The 11311-nt window shown below is 38.7% G+C and overlaps 1 protein-coding gene across 19 annotated transcripts in view; it reads right to left on the reverse strand.

Moving 5' to 3' along the window:
• The window catches only part of dlg1 (MAGUK family member discs large 1), a 530145-nt gene that overhangs the window by 28178 nt on the left and 490656 nt on the right, over positions 1-11311 (reverse strand). The gene's annotated exons all lie outside the window — the stretch shown is intronic.

Raw genomic sequence — 11311 nt, forward strand, 5'->3', positions numbered from 1 at the left:
TATTTAATTGATAGTCTTTACGACCTGGTCCCATTTGAAATTCCAAGTTTCATTCACGTGATTCAAGACGTTCTATAGGTTGTTAATTTTGAAAATAAGGGCAAGCAGGAAGGGGGACGGGACAAAAATGCACGGTTTTAATCTCGTCATGAAAGATTGCGAAAGTTCGATTAACGAATCAAAGACGACAACAGCTATCGAATATTAATTAAATATATCTAGATCTCAAGGTTTGTCAGCGAAATCGATGACTAAATTTAGATTGATTAAGGACAGACACCATCTTGGCGTTGATTAACAAATTTCTCCCCTCACTACTTCACTCTCATCCATCACATTTCCCAGACTACAATAAATGGCCAAGGATCACTGAAATCACTGCAACCTTAATTTCCTCTAAACACGCTGAGAAAACCTAATCCTACCCTGGACCCTCTTCACACTAAAACCATTATCAATCTTCGTCCACTTTCACTTGCCTAATTTCCTCAGAAAATCACAAACAGATCAATCACTCAATTTGCATGAAAAACAAGGATCAACGAACCAGTTCTCTAAGTATATAGAAGCTGGCACTGCAGTCTTTAAACAAAAGAACTGTTCTCCGTTTTCACCTATTATCACTCGACGGGTTTCCTCGTGTTTCGTAATACACGCACCAAGATGATTTCGCGAATTGTGGTGCGATCGTTTGACACTTGGTCAAGGAAATATACACGACGAGCTGTTCGAAGCCGGCTGAATCGTTCAAGGACCCTCACGGCACGTCGGTCGTTCCTCGAATGATAGATATGCCTGGCTTTCCGCTCTTTCTCCCTTCTCTTCGACGGCAAGAGGGCCACGCGGCAAGGAGACGAGCGCGTCTTACGTGGCTCTCGTTCCTTCTGCTCGAGCGGCTTTCCTATGCGTCACCAGTACACGACCGATCTCCACCCACGTTAACCGGTTCACGGGGAACGCCTAGTGTCCCGACCTCTCCGACTACCAGCCCTGTCATGACAACGATCTCTTCGTGTCTTTGCTCCGCTCTTTGTGTACACCGCGACATCCAGTAGCAATAAAAAATATTGGCACACCATTGTATTCATTATAGCAGCGTTTACATACTAACTAATTAGGTTCAAGTATATTACATTTTGGATTATTTGCCAAATTTGCTAACTGTACAAAATAAGAAGTAGGAAAAATTAATGAAATAATACGAAAGAATCAATTAATCAGCTGAGTCGAATTTAAAAAATTTAAAGAAGTAAATTTAGCGACTTCGGCTTGTGAATGGCTCGTATTAGTACACAAATTTCACTATATGCACCTTGTTAGAAAAACAAGAACGCTTCGTTGGAAATAATAATTGGTACCATATAAGAGTAATAGTTTTTGTCTTTCTGTTTGTAATTCGTTTGTTGAGAAAATTAATAGCCAACAGTGATGCAGATTAAATGCGAAATACGGGTTAGAAAATAAGCTTTTTCCTAGTTCTAATTTGTAATTTATAGAATTAATCAGAAGATTGGAAAGGGCGAATGCAAGAATAGGGTGAAAAATTATATACAGGAATAGAGAAATCACGGGAAGGAGAAGGAAAAAGTGTGAAACTAATGAAGTTAGGGTCACTGTACATATAACTTAAGAAGTAACCTTGAATTATCCGGGATCGTTCAAGGTTGTCGATGGGAAAAGTCATTTCGTACATTCTTCGACACCTGACTGATATTTATTACAATCGATATCCTTGATCTTAACTGCAATTATCGAAGCATAAAGATATAACAAGGATAAATCAATGGAAGGAAAATAGAGACATAAATCCGTTCTTTTATGTTTCCGGAATTTATTAATAACAATTCTATAAAGAAAATAGGTATCGGGGAATATTCTTACCGCAAATATAGTAGAAAATATCACTCGATTATTCTCGTCCTCACGTTGAATATTCCTCGTTTATTTTTATTGTGAACCTCTCTTCAAGCATCGAAAATGTCGTAAACTTGAAAAATTCTTGTGAAGCTATCTAAAGAGAAGTTAACCAGTTGCTCGACGACAAGATTAATATTAATTTCTTGTGTAAACGGCGTAGATAAGTGAGAGAATCTTCACTTTCAAATCAAGCGGGAAAGCGTTCACGCGTGTTTAGGAAGCGATTATGCTCGCAATGGACTATCGGCAAGGAGGCGAAAGGAGAGGATAGAGCAAACTTATGGCTCTTCGTACAATTTTCCCGCATAAACGACCGCGACGAAGGTTAACCACGAGGCATACGACTAACTGGTTAAACGTAGGCAGAGATCAATGCAAGGCGCGGCAACTCGCTTACAAATTTATGAGATTAGTTTCACGTTGATTAGATTGCGCAGCTTCCATCGTGTTTTAAAGTAAATCGAAGTAAGTGCTTTCGTTACGGATAATGTAACATCATAAACCTTAATTTCGATGTCTGCTGTTCATTGATGAAGTTCTCTCGTAAGATTATTAAACGCTACTTGCGCCTGCTGGTAAACAATTATTTGTAGCAATTGAGTTTTATCGTGATTTAAAAACGTTTTTACTGATGTTGATGAAAAGCTGTAAATTTATAATTTAATTATTAGGTCGACCGAAAAGTTTGTTTCGTTTTATAAGGAAATAATGGATGCACAACATTTTCCGTTTTATATTATTTTATCAAATTGCGTATGATCTATTTTGTTCTATCAAGATAAAGATTACAACGTTTGACAGATTAGGTTTCATGTTTGTATAAAGATGCATCGTTGTAAAAGACGAGTCTGTAAAAGAAAGACACTTTTGATGAAATATCATTGTTCGAGATTTTGAGTGATGCTCGGTTTATGACTCAAACAGCACATTTACTTATTTTGGTAAAGTTCAAAGTTCCCACCTCTCAAGTTGTAAACGATACGGACTTCATCAAAAGGCTAACACCTTAAGTGCTCGATGAGTCCGCTCTAAAGTAAACATCGGGTATGATTCAGCAACTCCAGAGAAAATTGAAAGGAATTCATTGACAGCCCATAAAAACCATTGTGATAAGGAAAACCCCAGGACGGAAAGCTAGTATATAAGGACCAGGCGAAGCTTCTTCAGGAAGTCTTCAAACAGTCTTCACCACACAGTCATACTCTTTGTGTTATAATAAACAGTGTAAATAAATCAACTAAACATAACATTACTCTATATCTTTAATCTACCTTCATCTTGAGCGTTAATAGCGTTCATGATTCGCGATATCAACCCATCAACCTGATTGATCGCCACTTAGTTGACAATTCGCAACAATCATAACGTCAACATTTTATTTGCGAAAAATTAAAAAATAAAGGAATTGTAACACACGAATAATGTTCTTAGAGTTTAAATACTTGCAATTAATGAAATATAAAAGAGATAAAGTCTTACTTCAGAAGAATTGAGAAAAGGTTTAATCTTTCTTTAATATCCACCCCTGTGGTATTCAATAAAGATCGTTATCACAAAATAAATGCGATTTAAATTCCTCAATAATATAAGATTTGTTTCTAAATAATACAAAATATATCTACAAAACATCGACGTCCATTTGCATCTGCAAATGCAACGAAGACAGCCAGAAAGTCTAATTCAAGCCCTCTCGAGCGAACTTCTACCCATGAACCAGTTCACGCTGCGGTTCAGTTACAAACCGTTGCTTCTCGCGAACGATGAGACGCGAAAGTTTCGCCGCGTTGCAAATCGGCGCCGGCTGTCGATGAGAGTGAAAGTGTACAGAAGCGTAACAGAGCTTGGAGGAAAAAAGACGCGAAGAAGCTCTGTCACGCTTGAGGGCACGTCGATAATTCGCACTGTACAGGTTCTAGTTATAGCTATAGTCCATGAGAATAATTGATAACGCGGTAGACAGTTTTCACGGCCTGTGCAAGGATGAACCACGATGAGGGAAACGCCAGACTCGTCGAGTGATTTCGAATTTCACGGAGCGTAATAGCGATGTGCTCGTGGTTGGCCGTCGTGAATCGCGTACTAACGAGACCATTAGACGTATGTATGTACAAAACCAAGCAAGAGTTAGCCGGCGTAATTTCAAGGAGAAACCTCGAAAGAGTAGAAATCCATCATGATCTCGTTCTCGTTGCACCGTGCGACACACGCACGCTGAAAATATTTCGTGGTTTGGAATGTATGGAATTTGCCTCGTTACTTTTGCATTAGGATGAATGATAAAATTTTTCAAGCACGTTACGAGTAATTTCCCATCAATTTCGTTCAGGTTTGTACGATTGAGAATGACTAAGCTGAATCTTTGTTTCCTTCGTAGAACTCTTCAAAATAATATTGTATAAATTTTGATTTGAATTCATTTTCATTCCATTTTCATACGACTCTTTATTACTTATTTGTCATTATATGTGTTGCTAGAAATCACAAAATAAAATCATCTTGCAAAAATCCACCAGGAAAAATAGACATATTTAGGTTAATAGGAAAATAAATAATCTTGTTTTTTAATAAATGCCATAAAAAAATTATTTCTCCGACATCTCGTTTTACAACAACTCGTAAACATCGTTGTTACAAATGTTTCAAAACATAGTAACAACTATATGTTTTGTAGCATTTCAAGACTGGCACCGAATGAAACGCGGGTGGCTAAAAACCGCTCGTAAAAAACCGTTGAAAAATTATCGCCAGAGCGCGAAGAGCTCGCGAAATACCGTGTTAAATAACGGCCAAAACAATTCCCGCGAAATAACGGATTAAAGGCGATTCACATGGGGTGCGTGGCGACTCCACGGCCGAAAGAGAATTTCTCGCGAGAGCGGAACAAGAATAAATGAGAAAAGGGGGCCGGTGAAATTTTCACCGGCGATCGCTATCCTCGAAATCTTTCGTGTTGCTCGGACGCGACTTCGACTCGTAAGCAACGCGTAATCTTGCCCGGTGATCGTTTTGAGGCTTGTTGGTGGTGCGAAAAACGCAGAAAGGCGGAAGGTAAAAAAACAAGAATCGAGAAGGGGATCGTAATGCTTTGCTACCATCGCGCAATAAAACGAATGCAGGTACATTTGTCTTTCGAAATTTTTACGATTACCAGGAATGCGGAACGCGTCTTTACGACACGGAAAATTCTCAGATCTGCGATTGCAGTGTCGATTTGATACCGATTGATACGTTTCTGTTAACTGTCAATTTGAAGAATCAATGTTTGAGATATAGATGGCTAATACATAATCTTCTGCCAGATCTAGATTCGGCAAGGTGATAATTTGAAGAATGGCTTGTCTTCTGATTTAATTAAAAAGTTCTAATGAGAACGAATTCGAATACTTGAATAATTGATACTTGATCGAGTTGAATGCTTGATTAATCTAAATAAAGCATAAAGGACAAAGGATTAAATTAATAAGAAACGTGGTATTTTAAGTAGATGGTATACCTTTTTAATTTTTTCCCCTAACATTTTCTTCGCCTTCGAGAAAAGAGGCAGCAGAGAAACCGATCGGCGCATATGCGTTTCCGAATAGAGCTAAACCGTTACGTATCCAACTATTTTCCAACCAACTTGCTCGGCTCACGATTACGCGAAAACATTTCGTAGGAAACGTTCGTCGGCTCAATGCAAATTGAGTTCAACTTTCTTCCCACTAGCAATTGCGATAAACAAAATGCCCCTGACTCTTCTATGTGAAATACTCTCGAACTCGCGAATAGACAAAATAAACGATTGGAAGAAGTGTCATTTCAGCAATTCTCCAGAACCGCGTCGAGATGAAACGAATTCGAAGATAGTATTACCGCATGCCTTGCATCAAAACGAAACACATCGATGCCATTCTTGCAATTTTTCCTCACGTATTATCTTCACACTCGATTAACCACGCGTTGCTGTAACGCGTCCGTTAGCGTTAAGATCGTGATTACGACCCGCCTGGTTGGGTGAAAGCTAGGAAAGTCACGCGACCACGCCGAACACGAATTCGCGTAGTATCCCGTGCCGACGAATTTTTTCAATAGAAAAACAGAGGTACCGATGGCGCGACGTGGTTGTAATACCGGTCGATTCTGTTACCGCGGCGAGACTGCGTGTGCAAGTAGTCGACAAACAACCTTCGTCTCGTTCCATCGTACTTTCTACCTTCGAGGCGATCGAAGGCTCGCGTTGCCGGGACTCTCGCCTCGTCATCAGGCAAGGTAACGCGCGTCGAACGTCTGCCAAACGATCCTCTTCGTCGACGCGGTTATAGCCTCAGTGCACATATATATATATATATATATTTAGAGTCGAATGTGAAATATCGATTGTATGCTCGACGTGGATGGGTATAGTCCTGAGAAAGCCACGGCATTCTACTTTATTTGAGAAGCATTTCGAATATGGTTTTAGAATGAGTTTGACTGCGTTCAATTAACTCTGTTGCATTCTTTTGTTCGTATATTGGAAGATATATTTTATTTTTTTAATTTTAACGTTTGAAGAAAATTATTTTGATAAGGGTTACTTGGACTTTATGTGGTTTATGGTGTACACATATAATTTTTGGAGAATCACGTTCTGGTAAGCATTATTTGGCTTTTATATAGTCTATATGCATACATGTAATTTTTGTAGAAACAGTTCTTGGTAAGGGATGGAAAGACATCAATTTTTGAAGACACATCTTTTGGTGCAGTTTGTATAAATTAAATGTTGAAGACGATGAGATTCAGTGAGTAAAGACGAGGCTAAAATTGATTAAACCGCGCATGAAGGAATTTTATGAACAACGAACACAGTGATTTCATTATTCCGTTGCTCATAAGAAACGAATGATAAACTGCATCTTTATGTGGGTGTCGATTATATAAACGCAGTCCGTAACACATGAAAAAAGCCAGGTGTTGAGTCAATTATATCCTTTCCGAAATAAAATACTTATTAAGATCCCAGTTTGTAACGAATGTAATGTTAATCTTATTAAAATTAAATTAAACGTCATAGAGTCTGTAATTATTGCTATTCATCTACGAAGACCTTGGCGTCAACTAATTACTTATTTGACCATTTTACGCCGTAAAACAGTACCATTTGTAGGCAAGACGAACTTGTATTCATTATAGATAAAATCAAGTTTGTCGGGGGATTCACGATGTCAGATACGGTCGCGCGAACACGTCAAATTAATTTCTCGGTGTTCAACGAAGAAAATCGAGACAACAAAAGCAAGACGGGAGCCGCCGTGGTGCTAGTATCGTGCAACATCGCGGCTATGCATTCGAACGGAACGTAACGGGCATGACGGGAAATACCGTACGCGTACGTGCGCCGAGAAAGTGCAGTTGCAACTGCAGCTGACGCCTGCAGTGGGCACCGAACAATTCCCACTGTTCTAACGCGGTGGCTCCGTTACAAGAAAGTACAAGATATCTTGAACGTTCTGCCAACTATTTCTCTTTGATGAATTTCACGATTATTCTCATGTATTTAAAATCTGATCGAAAATAAACGCAGGTCACAGGAGAAATGTATGATAAATAACACTTTTGTTGATATTTTGATTTTATTGTCGCTTTATGGTTAAATCACAGCATTTTAATGTAACGCAATTGAAAACAACCTGTTGGAGTAAATGATGTAAGTCTTTTAAAAATGGCCAATGATGAAGTTTTGTGGAAACCAAAAGTGTGGTTATTAAGACAATACTTTTAAATTAACAAGGTATATTTCTGATGATGAAAAAAACACATGAATAGCTGTAACAGCAAATATGGAAAGAATTGTGGTAATGTGGAATTGATTGACAACGTATTGTAATTGCTTAAAATTGAAAAGAATAAGGTGTATGACTTATAGCGTCTTTCCCCTGCGATTTTCAAATAGTTTAGAAACAGTCTATCTACAAATAGAATTTAACAAATTTATCTATCAAACAAACGAACACGCTTCTATATATGCTCGTACTAACTCCATCCCAGTATAAAAAAAAAAAATTTCAACGAAGGAAAAAATAAAAATTTTCGCGTGGTTTTACACAATTCACGTGGAAGCTCGTCATCGCTGGTGAAAAAAGACAAAAACAAAATGCACAAAATGGAGACAGCACTTTTTATATCCATTCGCCGTTTGTTAGGAGATAAAGCTCCGAGCACGCGTTCGTTTGTGTTTTCGAACGGCCGTGAATAAGTTAATTAGTGTCCGGGAAAAAAAACACGGCCCGGTAAACCGAGCGACGGTCACACGGATTTTACATACACGACTTTTTCCATTGCTTCCTTCCTTCCTTTCCCGATATTTCTCTCTTTTCGTCTCGATACATATCCCGGCGATAAAAAGTTAATCTCGCTCCGAGGAAATTGCGATCGAACTCTATAAAGTGACTTACGGCCTCCTGTCTCCATTCCTTTGTCTCTTGTTTCTTACTCACTCTCTCACTCTCATCATCCTCTGTATAAAAAATTAAAGACTAAGAGAAGAATAAAAAGAAAACAAGAGGCTACAAGAAACAGAAAGATGGGCAGGAAGAAAGTAGAGTGGTAATTCTGTGTCTGGTACAACTGTGATTTGCAAAAAGCGCGTTAATAAACTGCGACGCGAGCAGTCAACCCGTAGATTTATTCCTTCTTTCCCGCGGAGGCGTAATCAGTTCTGAGTTATTGTTTAAACAAGACTGGTATTAAACGTAAAACGCGTTAATAAACTTAAGGAAGACGGTTCTAATAACTCTGCATTATAAACTCGTTTCCTTGCGCGACTACAAGATTTGCTCGCCAGCCATTACGACTCTAAGCTGATAATATTTCGATGCAAAAACTGGACGTTCGTATCGGTACCCAAGATCTTTCGACCGTTAGAACGGTGGACGAATGATCCAGCAAGTTGTTCGGACTATCGTGTTTAGCAGGCATTTTTCTTCCGTGTTGATCTCTGATGCAATTAGATAAAGAAAATTCGCCCTTGGCGTTTACGAAGGGACGTGTGAAGAAAAGTGTTAGTCGTTGGAGAAGTTCATAGATCTAATTGATGTAGGATTACACAAGGAATTTTATACCGACGGGACTTGCGTAGCAAAAATCATAAGATTTGAATAACTTGGAATATGAAACTGTACCTTTTACCAATTATCGTTCCCTCCACCGCTTAAATGGTATTCCTTCGCTAGCTAGGTGTAACAAATGTTTGTTCAAAATACATTAGAGGACGAATCTTATCTATTGAGGAATCAAGATATCGTATCTCGATTGCAGCAATATTTTATTGCTAACCACAGACACTTCGATTAACCTTCTACAATTTTTGCATCATAAGAGACCAAGAAAATTGCATAATACCGAAAAGACGTAACTTCACACGTTGCATAAAACCCACATAAACGCCTCTCGTTAATAATAAATTCTTGGAAACCGTCGCACTCAACTATTCAAACAATTATTCTACCTTCGTTTAATGGTTTTACAGATCGATTCTTCGAGGTGTAGTACCATTCACGACATAGGGTTTTCATCGCGCGACGCACTCGCGATCGAGCACTTTCTTCTTCGACACGTACGCGATTATTTTGCGTAGTTTCACAAGCCACGCTACAAAGTTTCGGTCGATTGTTGAACGACGATCCAGCCGGCACTAACGTACGCGAACGTTGGCAAGATGCACGCATAGGAGAGGGGTTCGCTCGAGGTTCACCCCTCGTGCACAGTCGAGGGGGGAGAATATTCGTTTCAACGTTCTGAACCCTCCAGTTCGACTGACTCGTTCCACCCTCGGTATGGCAGCCCTATGACAGCAGCGATCTTTCCACCGATCCGTTGTCCAGCCGTAAAACCTGCTATTTGTGCGGGCTTCGTTTCGTTCTAGCGCATCGTCGTCCGTTGAGGATCACGCCGATATTCAATAAGGGATGCAGTTTGATTTTTATTTGGAAATAATTCAGCAAGATCGAGAATAAATTATTTGAATAATGAATTTGGAGAAGTTTGTTCGATAAATCATTGATTTCCATTCGACTGTGTTCAAGGATGTAAGACTATGATAGAATATGTTTATTGAAGTTGGAAAGAATGTAACAACGCTTAAGGTATTTCTTGTCTCATTTTTATTTTTGACAAGATCTGTCATAATAAAGAAATAGTTAATTTGATTACAATGACAGAATACAAAAGATGTTTTGCTTAAATGTGTTTAATTTTCCAATATACTGTTGTAAAAAGTGTTTGGAAGGGTACAACAGTGAAGTCGCGCTTTTTCGACGGAACCGGAAAGCATCGATCTTAGGGATTGCGACGATGCGATAGCGAGACAACCAGTAATACGGTCGCCATTCGAATGCTAAATACACAGGCATAGGAGCGGTGTGCCGTTAACCTCAGCGTCACGTATAAAACGCCACGAAGTCATAACGGTTACGGGGACCTTTTCCACCTTGTAGAAGGGGAATGAATTCCGCTTCGAAGAGCTACCAAGGGTTTTCGTCGCAACCGCCCTTTTTATCTCGGGGAAACAGGAACCGCCTATCTTGTTCTGCCAGCTACTTTCGTCATTGGTTCGGAAAATCGATCTGACGGGGCGCGAGGCTAGCATTTTTAATAATCAAATCTGCTGTGATACAATCTGTCTCTCCTGGATTGGCAGTTGAACCGATAGTTAGTTGACGAAAAATGTCGAATATCGAAAATTTCATACAAAGAGGAAGAGATTGTATTACTGTATTACATCATTCTGCTATATTTAAATTATATTATAACCAATTATAAGAGATAGAAAGTAAATCGACGATTGAAATAATACACAATATCTTTTTGTCGTTCAATGTGCTTGCCATAGACTCTGATTGTTGAATTCCAATGTTTTGCGTGCCGTGAAATGTTAACGCGGATATACAGATATAGATCAATAATTAAAAATCGATATTAATCATCTATATCGGACGGATTTCAACTGTAGATATTGAAAATTATAATTACGCTGGCTGATATGTACCGCGTATCATTAGCATTAATATACGATTGATATTGTTACGGCAACGTTTCGAACACGAACCATCGACTCACGCGAATCATGTCGACATGCAATAAATTTCATTGTACACATTATACACATCCGAAAATCAAATAAGAGATAATAAATAGATTAGCTATTACAATTTCAATTGCAAATCTTATATTTCAAATTCCTCCAATCTCAACATTTTAATCTCAAGATTAAATCTCGGAATTTCAACAATTTCAAGTTTTTAATTTTAAACTGAAGCACGTATCGGAGGTTTGATTACGAATTAAAAACGAATCGTGTCCCGTTAGTATTTCACGCTGGAATACTTATCTTAATGGCAAAACCGATGTAATCGAGAAGATACGCGATATAAGC

This window comes from Bombus vancouverensis, chromosome 10 (assembly GCF_051014615.1).
Source record: "Bombus vancouverensis nearcticus chromosome 10, iyBomVanc1_principal, whole genome shotgun sequence".
Lineage (NCBI taxonomy): Eukaryota > Metazoa > Arthropoda > Insecta > Hymenoptera > Apidae > Bombus > Bombus vancouverensis.